Genomic DNA, 16,015 nt, shown 5'->3' with positions numbered 1-16,015 from the left:
CACTGGCATGCAAATTGCTTGTACGCAAACCCCTAAAATTTAAGAGCTCCTAACACACACACATTACACATGCTTATAAGTATTTGGTATATGTGTGTGTATCTCCACATATATGTATGTAAATGAATGTCATGGAAAAGGAGTCCTCGGGCAAATTCAATTTGAATCGCTTTCGCCTTCCCTTTTCCTTTTTTTTTCCCACCTCAATGTACGTAGAACTTTTCTAGTTCAGCACATTTGACACTTGAGATGCTCCTGGTCTGGTTTTCTGCCTCTCTTTTACTCCAGCTATCCTCTATTGTGTGTGTGTGCGTGCTCGGTGAACTGTTAAACAGCTGACATGGCCACTCAGTCTACTGAACGCCCCAGCCTCCCCGCAGGCAACAGGTGAACGGAGCTCGGAGAACGGTGAGCTGGCATTTTGCTTATTGAAATGTTTTCGACACTTTTTGATTGACGGCCAGCCAAAATGAAAACGAATACACATACATACATAGGTACATATTCTTTGGTTTCTACTTTTATCTTTGCTCAAAATTTGTCAGTTTTAAAGCTAAAAGAAGTCAAGGTAAGGTGTAGGGCAAGGCAATGTCCTTTGCAGTGTCCTGCTTTTGTTGCTTGCCAAGCGACGGGTTGGAAATGTTTTTGCCACATTCATTAATGTACAGATTTTGTTTCTTTTTGTGGGTCAACCTTGTTATGCGTAAATCTTTTGTGAAAAGAAAAGGTTTTTTATTCATGGAAGAGTAGAAGGAATATTTTGACAAATTATGGTGCTTAAAGAGAATTCTAAGGATTCCTTTTTTTAACAGGGAATTTTGAGACTTTTGACAGAAAACTGACAGCTACTTTAGAGACAAATTTTTGCAGAAGGTCAGGTAACAATTTGCACTTCATTTTAATCAGCTCTGGAGCCACTCTTCCAATTAGAAAACTCTCAGCTAACCGCTTCGAATGTCTCTCCACAAGCTCTCAGTTTAAGCTTTAGGTTTGATCTCACTTTTCCATCGATTCATGCAATTACGTAATTATTAAAATGTTCTCGACACTTTCGCTGCATAAATCAAAGCACGCACGTGTCGATTATGTGCGCCAACAAAAAGATGCCCAAAAAACACAAAAGGCAGTCCAGCCCTACCCCAAAAACCTCGCAGCATCGAAGGCCAAGAAAAGTTGGTCCAAGCAATTGAGGAAACTTTTACGCTGCCACCGCCCAAAACACTGGCTAATAATCTGCTCATGCTGTAAATGCCCCGCAGTAGGCCTTATCCTGGCCGGGGCCAATAATTCATTCTTGATTTTAGCTTGAAGTTATTTTTTCGCTCGATATTTTTATATATTTTTCTTCTTGCGGTGGTCCACAGCTGTCGGCCTTCAGCTGGTCTGCTGCATATCTGTGCTCTAATTTGCATTTTTATGTCTGTAAGTGATATTTCTTTGCACTTTTTCTCTCTCCTTTGCTCTATCTGTCCCCACATCTACATGTATTTTGCTTGGCCAAAAGCCGCAGCAGGCAGCCAAGTGGAATACGGAATTTTTATGCTCAGTCACATGAGTAAGTGAATATTTTTGGTATGGCATGTGGGACTGTGGTGCTCGGACTGTGTGTGTGTGAGCAGCAAGAAATTCCCACTGTTTGGTGCGATAAATCCTGAATTATTAAATAAACATGAATCAAGAGAAAAAGAGAACATTAAAATTGCATAGCAATCTTAGCTTGCCGCTTCCACTGTGCCATGTGTGTGAGCCCCACAGCTAAACCACCAAATCGATTCCCATACAACACATTCTCAAGCACTGTTTGTTGTTGTTTTTATGGTGCTATTTGCATAATCAGCTTACAACTAATTAAAAGGCAATCAAGCAGAGATACAGCCTGGAGTAAGTCAGACCGCTGCGAAGGTGAATTCCAGAGAAAGGTGTGGCACTCTCTGTGGCAGTTAGAGCACTGCCTTACCCTCTGATGCATACACCTTGGACTACCCGCAATGTTAATCTCAACAATCTGGCAAAATACACACATTGGCACCTGCTACCCCACACCCCAGCCAGCAGCAGCACCTCCCAATTCCCCATCCCATTATTGGCTTTCAGCTGCACCTGTTACGCGCGCAGACAGACCGCAAAACTGATGGAGGATATGCCCATACAGATGGAGATTGAGCTGGAGCTACAGATAGAATCGAAGGTTGTGTGCTGAAGCCAATCAGTGCGGCACCAAATCAAATTTTCCTCTTTTTCCTAACAGAAAACGGAAATGGAGTCTCTGAATATGCAAGTTCTGAGTGGCTGAGGGAGCAGGCTTAGGCAGGCATGGCACGAGTGGCAGCAGCTTAGATAGTTTGGTTGATGGAAAGAAACTTTAATCTGTTGGCTTCGACATAATTGGATGGGTTGTAGATGTGGTGAATATTTATGATATGGGTATAGGAAACTAAATTTATCTGACTGAAATCTACCTAACCTTGTCGGCTAAAACTCTCCCTTAAATGTTACTTTTTGATGCCTTTTCCTTTCACCATTTAATTAAATATATACTCGTAGTCATGGCATAATTCGAGCGTTATAAAGTTAAAGAAATATCCAAATTACACAGCCCCAAACCTTCGTTTTTCTTCCAACAAAACTTTTGTTACTGTCTGCCGTACTTTTCGCTTGCTCACTGATTTATGTAGACTGAACAAATTAGCACTTAAAACTTTTCTGTCCTCGAGCCTTTGGCTTTAATTGGCAAAAGGTAAATAAGTTGTCAGCAGATAAAGGGAGAGCCACACACCATGGAGGTTGCACAGCCAACAAAGTTCAACTCTTAACTTCAACGCAAAATGTATAGAAATGTTTCAGGAAATGTGCAGTGAGCATACGCCGTGTGGGCCTCCATGTAAAAATCTTTCTATTGAATTAGAGCAGCTTTTGTCGCTGTGCTATGTATGCGCAGCGTTGGCCCGAATGAGATTTAATGTGTGCGCCAGGAATTGTTGGTGTCTGGGCGCTAATTTGATATCAGCCAAGGGTAAACACACAACCAACAGGCCAGGGTGTCTGGTGTCTAGTGGCTGTGTCTGTGTCTGTCAGGTTAATAGCTAGCTCCACCCTGCTACCCGCTCTGCTCTTTGCACTCTCTGCCATTTTGGCAGCATCCAGCTTGTCCCATTAAAAGGTCTCTAAACTCATATGCATTTGTCTCACGTGTCAAGGCTCTGTCGTTTATTGCCAATCTGATGAGTAGCTGGCAGTACACCAAAGTTTAGGGTAACGTGGCATGGGAGGTTTTGGGAGCGCCACCGCCACGTTTGGCGCTCATTAATTTCCATCGTGTAGGTTTTTAATGAAGATGCGTGCCTGGCACAGGGAAACAGTCGGGAATAATTTATGCTAAGCCAGAAAGTTAACCCGCTGCTTGTTAACCGTCTTACGCCTTGAGGGGCATCCTTCTACTTCTACTTCCACTTGTGCGCTGAGAAATAAGCCCAAAAATAATGAGCAGCAGCAAGAACAACAAAAAAATCACAAATCATCCTTGGGACAGGATGGGGCCTGAAGTTTTTCGTGCAATTTTAATCACTTGACTTATTTCAATTATGAATAATTAGCGGGGGAATGTAAATTTATGCGCGAGACCTCTGCGGGAGAGACTCCATCGGTGTAATTTTGAGGTAACTGATCGGTTTTCAACCTATAATATTTAAGGTCAAAGGGGAAGTACAATTTATACACAATTTATTAGAGCAATTTAGGGGTAAATGGAGAGAATGTTTAACCCTGAAAAATGTGTATTTAAAGGATGAAAGTCCATGAATTATTATTGTCTCCTGACACTAGTCATTTATTGAATCCAAATACAAATACGATTATTTTCCAATTATTCCAGACAAGTAGGAGTCGTAGTTGCAAGTACTCAAAAGTAATTGCTTTTATAAGTATAAAAATAAATAATACATTACAATTTTCTAGGCAATTCCCACACACCGCTTCTTGGAACTGCTGGGAACTGCAAGGCAATTCCATTAAAACCAGAACAGAAAGCAAAGAATGAAAGCAAATCGCAAGCAAAACCAAGTCTGAGATTCAGAAAAGTAAAGAAAGAAAGAAAAAACTTAAAAGAGAAAGACCTAAAATAATAGAGCAAGTGGCCGGGTCGAGCCCCTGAGGGCATTTAAGCGGCTTGACTTGATTTAAATTTTTCATTTACTTTAGCAAATGAAATAAAATGTTTAGGCACAGACACAGCTACACCCAAATATGTATATAAAGAAGATACAACACATACACTAAGACAAACTAATCACCGTTGACAGTAAAACGAATGAGAGAAGGACTGGACACAGGACATGGAACCACACACATTGGGCAGCAGGAAGTATGTACATGGATACCATAGGGAAACCCATACAAAATCCGATTTTATGGCAACTGTTTGTTTGTTTGTGAGCGTGTGGGTTGGCTTTCCCTTTGTGCTTTTTATTTTCCTTTTAATTTAAGTTGATGCGCCAAAGTGCAAATAAAGTCAAAAGATTTATAAACAGACCAGCGCTGGGGCCGGGCTACTGGCTAAGTGAAATATTTACACAAGAAAAAAACACAAAAAACAGTCACTACAGCAAGTAAAACAACGTCAAACCTCAAAAAGTATCACAGTGGCAGTGGCGACGGCGGCGGCACATGTGAAGCTTTTCACAGCAACAAAAAATACAAAGCAAACACAAAAGCATTTTGTTTTCTCTGTTTTTGCATGAGATTTTCTCATTGCCCAGGCAGAATTGTCCTTCCTTCTTTTTCCTTTTTTTTGGAAGCCACTCTTGCCACAACAAAACGAACCACAAATGCCCCTAAAAATGTGTTAAGAGGAAATGTATTTTGGTCATAAAATTTCCGTGCCTTCAATTTAGACGGGAATTTTTGAGCTTTAAGTTAAATTTAAGTCAATGGCACAACGTAAATTTCGAGCTTGAACTTAATTTTGCTGAGATTTTCAAGGCAATTCATTTAATGAAGATGCTGGAAAAAGGCACAAAAGAGAATTGAAATTTTCAGGCATGTCAGGAGGTAAATTTGTGGGACACAATTTGTGTACTCTGTCCACTCTTTGTGCTTTGTAGTAGTCAACCTTTGGTAGTTTTTGGTCTAAGTCCAAGCTGACAATATTTTGTGCCTTTACTGCGGTGGAGTTCCCTTCTTTATGTGAGCATAAAAATGGGAAAAGCGCTTCAATTCTGAGCTGGCAAAAAAAAGGATAATGAGTTAACATATGTTATGCCCAAAATATGAGGATAACCAAAGCAGTGAGCAAACAAAGGAAATTCAGAAGAGACACGTAAGAGCCCTTAACTCAGGTAGCTCGACCAAGGGGATGCCCTGTTAATAAAATATATTTTATATAAATGTTTATTCAGAGAATAGGCAAATTTTGTAAGAAAAAGAAGATCCGATCTTGATGATATTTAAAGTATTCGATCGGATCTCTCTCTCTAGTATTATAGCCTCGCTTTAAATGGTTTATTGAGCCCAAAGCTGCTGCTCCTGATTGTCACACATACAGGGCTACAGGATATTCAGACCCTCTAAAGGCAGACAAAACAAAATGTTTGCCTTGGGGCGGCATATTTAAAAATGACACAGAAAAAATAAGCAGAGAGAGAGAAGGAAAAGGGAATGTGCCCAAAGCGTCCTGTCACTCAGCAAAAGTGAGGCATGAGAAGATAGTAGGAGCAAGAAAGAGAGAGACAGAGAGAGAGAGAGAGTAGAGTGTGCTTGAATGGGAGTGGGAGAGCAGCTAATAATATTTATGGGCGCACATTTTAATGCCAACTGTCAACGCAGAAATAATGCGCATCTTCACATATGAGGATTCCATTTGATGTGGGTGCTGGTATGTTTTTATGTGTGTGTCTGTGTTGCTGTAAGTGTGTGTGCATTTGTGCAAAAGAGACAGCATGCGCGACTTACAGCTTCTCACTCTAAACATGAGACAGCGAAATGTGTGGGAGGCTGAAGGCACTGAGGCTGAGCGCAGTTGTTGTATTTAATTTGTAATAAAAATAAAGTGCACATTTATGGAACGAGACACCAAGTCAGGTGAGGGCCAAATGAATTTGTTACGCTTTGGAACTTTTTGCGTTAAGCTTCTTGTTGCACGGGACACTACGTGAGAAAACGAGCAACGACAAAGTATGGGCAAAGGACATTCTCTCCACAAAGCAACTAAGTGTGACAAATCTTTTGTAGCTCTTATTCTAGAGGTACTATCCTCTACATCCTTTTTGCATTTTAATTTAAAGAAAATTTGTGAAGTTTTTCACTTATGCATAAACACCTCGATTGTGGTATTTGTTGCCTATTTTTGTAGACAATAAAAAGTAAGTAAACACTTGAAAACAAGGATAGCGCAACCATAAGAGATCTACTGCAAGGCGTGCGAATGACAACATAATCCTACAGGATTGCGTCGGTGAAAAGATAATCGTGTAACAGCAGCTTTGTATTTCCGTCTTTATGAAGTGTGCAAGAAAGATAAGCAAACTGTCAGACATACGGGACAGCAAGATATAATATAAAATGTCAAAACTTTGACTGCTTAATAGTAGCAGATCATGAGTATTTATAAACGGATTATTCTTGGTTAAGTTTAAGTTAGAACAAAAAATTTAATGCAAACCTACAGCTAAAAATAAATCCACAGTTATATTTAGTTTTGTCTGAAAGTGATGCCACATATACATAATTAACGGGAAGCATCTAAATTTAGAATGAATTTATTCCCAGAACAAGGTGTTCCTTTTTATGCAATTTCTCTCACACCTCCAACTTTTTCAGCTTAACAGCTTTAAGGCTTCCCCATAATTTTAAAACACCAGCCAGCAGAGAACAAAACAGAGAAGTTCTATACAAATATACACTTTAAAATACATTTAAAGCCAGCTTTATATCCATAACAAAACAATTTTGTATCGGTGGCAAGCAGCAAAAATAAAAAGAAAATGCCAAAGGTACGCCCAAACAAAAGCCAGGAAAAAGCCCAGCCATTGTTCGAGTATGCCAAAACAAAGAGGGAATATAAATGTAATTGGGATTTAAATTAGGTAATCTCTTAGGCATTTTGCTCAGGTGTTGGAATTTTCCCAGACCCTTGTCGGAATCAGCTTAAAGTGCTCGTCCTCTCCAGACTGCTGGCAAGATGTTGGAAATTTTATTAGACAAGCATCGGGGAATTTCAAATTGAATTGCAGTCAGGCGGCGGTCATTTAAAATGCTTTGCTCAAATTTAATTAAAATTATATAACTGGCAGCTGCAGAGTGTTTTTCCAATTTGATTAAAGGAAGTGTGGAATTTTTTTCTTGCCTTCCTATTATGGTAGATGAAACCACAGCAAGAAAGAGAGATATGAAGACAGCGCCGGCAAAAGTTTCCATTTCATTCTTTTGCACTTTGTCAAATAAACTTGACTCGAGAAGTCAAGTCCTTTTTTTTGTGTGTGGCAAGAAGTCAAATGGTGATGGTTGCCAAGGTGCCCCGAGGCTTTGACAGTTTGCTGCTTTATTGATAGAGCCGAACCGAACTGAACTGGAAACCGCATAACAAAAACCGCAAAGAGTTTCCACGAAAAGGCGAATTTGATAGCGTCTCAAAAAGTTATCGTTTCGCATTGCATCCTTTTGAGGCGCCCATCACGTGCGTACATACAATCCTGCGCCTATCCTGCTGCGCGAGAGTGATTCTATCTTTGCGTGTGTTTGGCATGTTTAATCAGGCAGAAACCATAAGCAAATAGGCAAATTGTTTGCAAATAAACCAGTCGGAAAAGTTTACGAGAACATTTGAAATGCTGACGTCCAAAGAGATAGAAACAGAAACAACTCTGATATAAAAAAAACAAGGTCTAGGGGTAAGGGAAAGGGAAACTTCGTTTGATGATGCTCTTAAAAAGTTTTCCATTTGTTGAATATGTGGGCCAAACTGTGAGACAAAACTTTCTGGCAGCTTATTTAAAGTGTTCGTTGACAGAGTTTGTTTACTCTTTAAAACTACGAGAAGTTTGTAGAGTTTGAGGCAAATGGAATGTACTCGCTCCTGCCTGAGTTCACTTGACACATGCTGTCGTCTGGTTAACTAAGTGTCACTTCCATAATTTGTAGTTGATTTAGTTTACTCTCTCCCTGTGGCTACAACGATTGCAGCGACTGCAACTGTATCTTCAGCATTCAAGGCTGGGCCATAAAAGATTGTTCTTAGAAAAAACTAAGCAATGCAGTTGCTTAACATATTTGTATACCCGCCTGAAAGCAAATTTGCTTCCTCGTTTGCAACGCTAATATAATAATAATCTGTTGGTTTCAGCGCTATGCAAAATTTAAGGACCTGCTGACACTTACCACGTTCCGAACTTGATTATTAGCAGTGTTGTCGTCGGTCTAGTTTCTTCTTTGTGTCCTTCGAACCTTCAGCTAGGTACAAGTAGCTGAATCGCCAACATCCTCATTTTTGGCTTTCCTAATGGCTGCCGCAATCAGCGATTATGAGCTGCGCTGCTGCGAGCACCTACTTAGTCTGCTTGTCCCTCTGCTCTCGCGCACAAAGCGGAATTGAAAGAACAAACGGAGCAAAGCAGCGCTGCCTCGAAAGGTGTGTTTCTGGATAAGGTGAGGCGTGGCCGAAGTGCCGAGCCCATATGTTATTCTATCTCTTTAGCTGCATGTGATCCCAGATCGCGTTCAGCCCTAAACACAAAGTTTAGGGAATATCTAAAACAATCATAGAACCAGCTTCTCAGCCTCACCTTTTATATCTACACCTTGGCCTCATGTAACTTGTTACCTCGCTGCTCTCTCTCTCTCCCCTGCTCTCTTGTCGTTTGCTGGCCATCGTTTACGGTTACTGCTGTTTGCATTCTGGCGACAGAGGCTGCGCTCACGAAACAGTAAACTGCTGGGCTGCGCTGCTGTGGTCGACACACACTAAAGAGAGACCATCAGAAGTACAGTCCGGCTCATATGGTTAGGGAAATGTTGCTCCCTGCAGGCAAACAAAAGCTTAAATAAATTATAACTTTTGATTTTCCCAGCTTATAGCACAATGGGGTGGATGTACTTTGTTATTTGTTGAAAAAACAATTTGAATAACAATTGGCTCTCCACTACCCCCCTACAGAATCAATTTACTTGGCCCCCATTTTCCCTTTACGCCCCATAAATAACTCAATGTGCACAGTTCTGACTGGGCTGGGTGACTCAACCATAACATTTGTTGGTTTGATGGACAATAAGAGTACATGCCAGTCCCTGCCAGTCACGACAAAAACAAGATGAAAGGCTGCCTTTAGCTTACACAGAAAATACGAGCAATTGATGCGTTAACCCCAATTTGATTTGTCTTATTGTCAAATGTACAGACTTTTCAAGTGGTATCCTATCAATGCCAATACTAAGCTGCCCAGATTACTGTTCATTAACATACTCCAACAATAGCAAAAACCCAAAACGGGATCTGTCAACAGAATCTGGGCAAATAATAATACCAAGAGCACAGCCGTCTGAGTGCCATATAATAGCCCCAGCAGTCGATGCATGTGCTCGCTCGTCTCCTTCAAATACAAACAAGTAAATAAATATGCTTCGTTTCAGCATAAATAATCTTCGTTTTTTGGGGTTGGTTTATGAAGCTACAGATGTTGACCCACATTTTTTGGGTGGAGAAAGATTATAGGGGGCAGAGGGTCGCTGCTCTAGCTTAAAGTGTAGCGCAAGCACAAGAGAAAGCAAACAATGAACGGAGCTCCGAACTCTTAAAGTGAAATGACATGTGGAGAGAGAGATAGTCAGCTTTGAAGAGGTCTTTAAGATGGGTTAAGAGAAGCACCCTCTTGATAAATTGAAGCTGTGAAAAGGGAGTTCTTTAAGAGAATATAAAAATCGGGCTTACAATTGAAAATATTTTAGATCAGCTATCAGAATTTATTCCCAAGAGTTGAAAGAGATTTTTCAGTGGGAATTTATAAATATAAAATAATTGTAACAACTTATTTGCAATTATTATTCTACCAAAAATATTTCCCAAAATTCGGTTTCCTAATTGGGCATTGGAATCTGTGTGCAATGAAATCATCTTCCATTCAATAAAACTACTCTCGATATTTTCATTTCATTACACATTTGCAATCCCAAAACAATTCATTTTCATATCTAAATGTTAATGCCAAATGCAGCTCAATAAATCACGCACAAATGAATAAATCATGCTGCCAATATTTGTGGAATTCCAATAGATATGCACGATACGGCTTACTCGCCGCAAAAAGGTTCCACAAGCAGCCCAAAAATGCTGCTCGTACTCTCGTTATCTCTTTGCACAATTTTTGCATGCTGCGGTGACTGCCAATAAATTGATTTTCAATTTTTATGCTTGCTTAAACGGAAAATTCACAAAACACAGAGGGAAAACACGAATCGACAAACGACAGGGGTTGTGTGTGTTCTTGGTTGGAAGTGGAAAATGCATTTATTATAAATGAGGAAAATGAGGAAAAGTACAAGCCCGTTGTGGGCTCTACACTCGAGCAGGTCCCCCGAAATTGTTATTTCAGGTCGCCGAAATGGTTCTTGCTGCTCGCTCCCATAAGTAGAATGCAAATCTTCAACGAATTTCCATTTATATTCGTTTATGAATTTGTTTTTTGTGGCTTCGAAAAGCTTATGGAAATCGCCTAAGGAAGGAGTAAATTATATTTGCTTTGAATCGAAGAAACGGGAATGATTAAAGGTTAGAAAACGATAGGAGCTGCCCCGCTCACTATTTACTATGCTAATTTTGGCTTATAAATTTAATACGCAAAATGTTTTCCCCTGTTTACAGCCAGTTGGCAATCTCTGTCGAAAATGCAAATCGAAAATAACACAGAAATTCGATGTTTTTTTTTTTGCATTTTACTTGTTGACTTGAAAATGTAATTAAGGTGAAGCCCCCACAACTCGTTGCAAATATGTCAGTAAAATGTATTATGCAGATTGTCGATTTATTTAAATATTTCATATTTACTGATTGGCATAAATGGCCTAGCTGTCAGAGGAAGTTTACTGATACGCATGGTAAAACGAAAATGAAATAAATCAAGAGCCAAGCACATACAGATTAGCATTTACTATTATCAACTTTTAGCTTTAATGTTAACCTAAGAATTAAAGCAAATTTTAGTACGTATATTTAGACCTTAAAGCATTTTTGTCACCCCTCAACGAAGAGATTTTAAAAATTCCCAGCATCAGGCAATCTTCTTTTGAATTTTCAAATAAACTCAAAAACATTGAAACTCCATTTCCACATTAAAGCTTAACGTAGATGGAAAATTGAACATTTTTCGTGCTCCCGACACACGCACACTCACTCACAGAGAGATGCTGACACATACGCACAGCTCGTTCATAATTCAAGTGACAGAAGGAGGCACCGCATAGCCCACTGAGAGACCTGAAAGTAATCACTTCCGCATCCCTGGGCATTCTTGTGGCACGCCCAAGGCTGATGCCACTGCCGAGAAAATTGGAAACGGGTTGACCTTCGTTTTCCATGCAGATTTGCGGCTGCGGTGACAGTGGGCGCAGGCGGCACAAAGCTGGCGCATAAATTATCGCTAATTGTTCAATATAATGTTTATGATAAATGAACCCCAAAGAACGGCCCAAGTTTCGCTCAAGTTACGCGAAGAAGCGAAAACAAAGATGGATATACAAGTATCTACCAGCTAATCACTTAACGCATCCTTGCCATGGATTTTGTGGGCTCCCACTGGCTGGGCACATTAATCAGCTGATGGCAGATCAATCAAAGTTGCAGTCCAGGGCAGTCCGAAATGGAGAAAAGGCGCCAGCTTAAGGCTTAATCCTAGAGTTTGCTTTTTTTATGCACGGTATTTGAGGGGGTATAAGTATGGGTGTGAAGGATATGGTCAGATGTACAGGAAAGAAGCAATATTACAACCAGAAATGTCAAAGAAATAATAAAACAAATTATGAGTAAATAGATAATATTTATTTTAATTACGCAATGGAATTTTTGCTCGAAAAGAGTGAGACTCCTCGATGGAAATTGTGCAGTCTCAGACTCAGACATGTCTGGCAGATTTCTTGTGTCGACTATGGCTGCTAATCCACAAAATTTTCATCTTTTCCAAATATTTAGGTCAGAAACTTTACCTTTAAAAACTTTACGTAGAAACCAGAGCACCGTTTCAGCGTATTATTCTCAATTTTCAGTTAAAGTACAGAGTACAGAGTAGATTCTTGTAGCTGCGGGAGTAACGCTCACTGAGGGAAAAGAATGCGGGACGACCCAAACTACTTACCAGCATTTTTCTTTTAGTTGTGACTTACGCTTTGGTTGAGTTTGTTTTGCCCTGTCTCTGCCACGTTGGTGGTTCAGGTGCTGTGGCTGGGATAATGACAAAGTTGTTTTCCGCACTGCTACTTATTTTTGTTTTCCTGGTTTTTTCTTTCCCACACACAAAGTTTTGTTAGTCACACCCGTTAGCCCATCCTCTGGCGGGGCTTTGTATGTGGCTGGGGATTTGTTAGCAAGAGCAGCTGTTGCATTAACAAAAAAAAGCAGCCAGCTTGGCGTATGAGCGATGTTGGAGGAGATTGTAAAAGGAAAACCCAATGCAGTTGCCGCGTGGGAATGGATTTTAATGGTAACCACGCAAACGGAATCTATAATTTTCTAGAAATGAGCTGCCTTAAATGTAACTTTAACTTAACCTTCAGGCGAGCTTTCAGCAACAATTAGCGAGGATTTCGCACAATAATAATCACAAATAATTAATGCTGCTGCCATAACAGAAAGTTCAAGCACCTTTCAACGAGGGGCAGCTGCCCAGATGATGTGGATTTCCAGAGGGTTGGGTGCGAAAACCATCAGTTAAAGAAAGGCTGACTCTGTCTGCTGGCTCTACTCTGGGGGCAGACGGCACTTAGCAAACCTCCAGCCACCACGGGAAGCCATCAATTGAAACACTTTCATTTTCATTCTGCTTTAACTTCCTTGGCTTTTAGGTTGGTTAAATTAAATTTTGTGTGTGGTTTTCCTTCAATTAATTTCATTGACCCAAACGGCACTCAAGCACACAAAACTCCATGCCCGACTACGCTTTCCGTTCAGCTTAGTGTAGCCAAAATAATAACAATTAAACCCAAACCCTTTTTGGGACAATGGGAAACTGCAAGCCTTAAAGTAGAGCATGCTTTCTCGGGTGCCATGTGTGTGTGGGGCAGCATTTGTGACAGGCATTTCAAGTGGCTCAAAGAGAGAGAGAGAGAGAGCGAGCGATGGCGATTGCTACCCATACCAATTAGCACAGGAACTGTCAGTTATGGCCAACTCTCAGGCACGTGCATTTGATGGCCAAGAGCCACCAAAATAACACACAACAAAACTTTTTTCGCACAAGACATAAATCTTCAGTTTGGGGACGAGGCCGTCAGCAACAGGCCCCAACCGCAGCAGTAGCAGCAGCAGATGAGCAGCCGCCAGCAGAGGGATAGCTAGAAGAGGGACAGACAGCAGAGGGACACCCAAACATTTTGACAGATAACATGAACCACAATTTGGGGTTTTGCCCAGTTTGCACAGTATTTATTTCTGGTAAAATGCAATTTAAAATGTTGTTGGCTGACACTTTTTCTGGTAAAACAACTCGAACAGAGATCTTGAAATGTGTCAAAGTTAGGCAAGAAAAACGTTTAACTTTGTTCATAATTAAGTGTTTTTTTTTGTAAAGAGTTGAGGAAGAGTTTTAAATATTTTTGATACCTGAACTTTGTACTTTTTTAACATTTTTAAATTAGTTTTTCAGTTGCTATTTTTCCTGTTATTTCCACTCATAGGGCCGTCAAAGAAAATGGCTCCACAAATTATGAAAAATATTTACGAAAAAACCGCATAGCAATATTTTTTACGAGTAGATTTTTTTCTGTTCACTTTTTCTTGGTATTGCAATTTAAAATGTTTTCTGCTGTCCATTTTCATGGAATTTTTATTCCAGCGGAGGCAAGCGGTAATCACAGTTTTAAAGTCGGTCTTATGGATTTTATTTACCAGGTATTGCCAATTGCCATCCTGTGTGGGGTAAATTTTTACTTGGAATTGCATTCATGTAAATGCAAGTGAAGCCGTAGAAATATATTTAATTTATTGTTCAGAGATTATTCGCAAAGGGAAGGACTTTCGGGCTCTTATTATAAAATAAATAAAGCCATTGGCGTGCTCCACCATGCCTGTTTCTATTTATTCCTTTCTCATTCCTCTATTGTTCATCTTTCGTGGCTCATGTTGACTCTAAGAAGTCAATTAATTTTGACAGGGCAACGCATAGACCTAAGCGTGAATCACGGTCCGAAAAGCGTCTCTATTCCATCTCACACCCCTAAAACATTCGCACTCAGCACAAAAAGCCAGACAACCCATTGGGAAAGAAAAGAACAATGGACAAGGGAAAACATTCATCTCATTCGCACAAAGCATTTTCCATGACGGAGCACAACTACACAATTTTGGTGTGCTCGGATTTGGGTTGTTAATGGTTGGAGATTATGCTTCACATTTATTTATGTGAATACGAGTGTGTGTATGCTGTGTTGGAAATGAATATAATTTTTAATTAAACGAGCCGTAGGGCACAGGAAAAATTTCAAAGTCTGCACGTGACTGGGCAAAACATTTTCCCCACAAAACGGCAAAAAATTACTCACAAACACCGAGGAGCGAGGAATACTCTGAAGGGAGCATTGTTAAAAAGCAATTGAAATTGGCATCGGAGCTCCCGCTGGAATAGAGTTGACTTCTGACATTGCATTGACCTTTGGCAATACACAAAAAAATTCGTTAGAATCAATAATTAAATAGAATGAATGAAAAAAAAACAACAATATATAGATGTAGCCGAGAAAGAAGTCACAAATGACCAGTGAATGGCAGAGGCAAAGAAAATTAAGGCGATTGGAGAGCAAACAACATGAAGCGTGTTTCATGCTCCAAGGCAGGCTCCTGGCAGCTCCCCAAAGGACACTCCGCCAAGCGTCCTCCTGGCATAGACAAATGGCAGGCGGCGGGGAATATGAGTGCGAAACAATTGCGTGCTAAACGCCAAAAACGTCAAAGTAACACACACACACACACACACAAATGGAGCAATGAGGCAGTAAATGAAAAGATAAATGGCAAAAAGCTGCTACACAAACGAGGGGGGAACGGGTAGACATTGGGGACTGGGCAGCAGAATAGCAGAAAACTCAATGGAAGTTGACTTGGCCTCATTTCGTTTACAATTCTGACACGGTTCAAGGGTACAAGTTTCAGGAGTACACAAATACGAGTTCATACAACAATAATCCATTAGAGTATTAAATAAAGAGTGTAAAATGGTGGTTTTTAAATTTTTAGCAAATATTTTTGGTGTATGTTGGAAATTCAAAGTATAAGGACGTGAGCAGGCCTCATTTTCCTCATTTTTGTCTAGTGCAAAAGTAAATTGAGAAGTTTCCCATTTGTGCCACAAAATTGTGCTTAGGTTTTTAGAAGTTTTTTTTTATTATTATTAATAATTTTGTTGTTGTTTTTATTACAAATTGAAAGTGTCTGAACAATTATGGTTTTCTTTCGCCGCATTTTGGTTGTAGTTTTGCCTTCATCCATAGTTTTCCTTAAGAGTCACTCAAAATGTATGTATGTACGTGTACGTGTGTGTGTGTGTGTTTTACAAATACAAATAGTTTTATAAATATTCATATGTTTAGCATCTAAAATATACAAAAAAGGAACAATTTTATGGCGCCCCCCATTGATCGTTCGATGATTTTGTTTCGATTTGGGGGGATGGTCATAAGATTTAATGCTTTTATTATAATAAATGTAAATCGATTTGTTTTTTTTTTCATATACTTGCACTTACACATTAAGACATGGGAAAATAAAAATTATAGAAAAAGTGTTTGAGTTTGATTTGGTTTTCGTTTCATTTCATTTTCATCATTT

The 16,015-nt window shown here is 39.8% G+C and overlaps 1 protein-coding gene across 1 annotated transcript in view; it reads left to right on the top strand.

The window, feature by feature from the left end:
- LOC117896231 (soluble guanylate cyclase 88E) overlaps positions 1-16,015 on the top strand; it is a 39,952-nt gene that overhangs the window by 2,768 nt on the left and 21,169 nt on the right. The gene's annotated exons all lie outside the window — the stretch shown is intronic.

This window comes from Drosophila subobscura, chromosome O (assembly GCF_008121235.1).
Source record: "Drosophila subobscura isolate 14011-0131.10 chromosome O, UCBerk_Dsub_1.0, whole genome shotgun sequence".
Taxonomy (NCBI): domain Eukaryota; kingdom Metazoa; phylum Arthropoda; class Insecta; order Diptera; family Drosophilidae; genus Drosophila; species Drosophila subobscura.
Note: the sequence above shows the minus strand (reverse complement) of the source record. Positions and strands in the feature narration are given on the sequence as shown.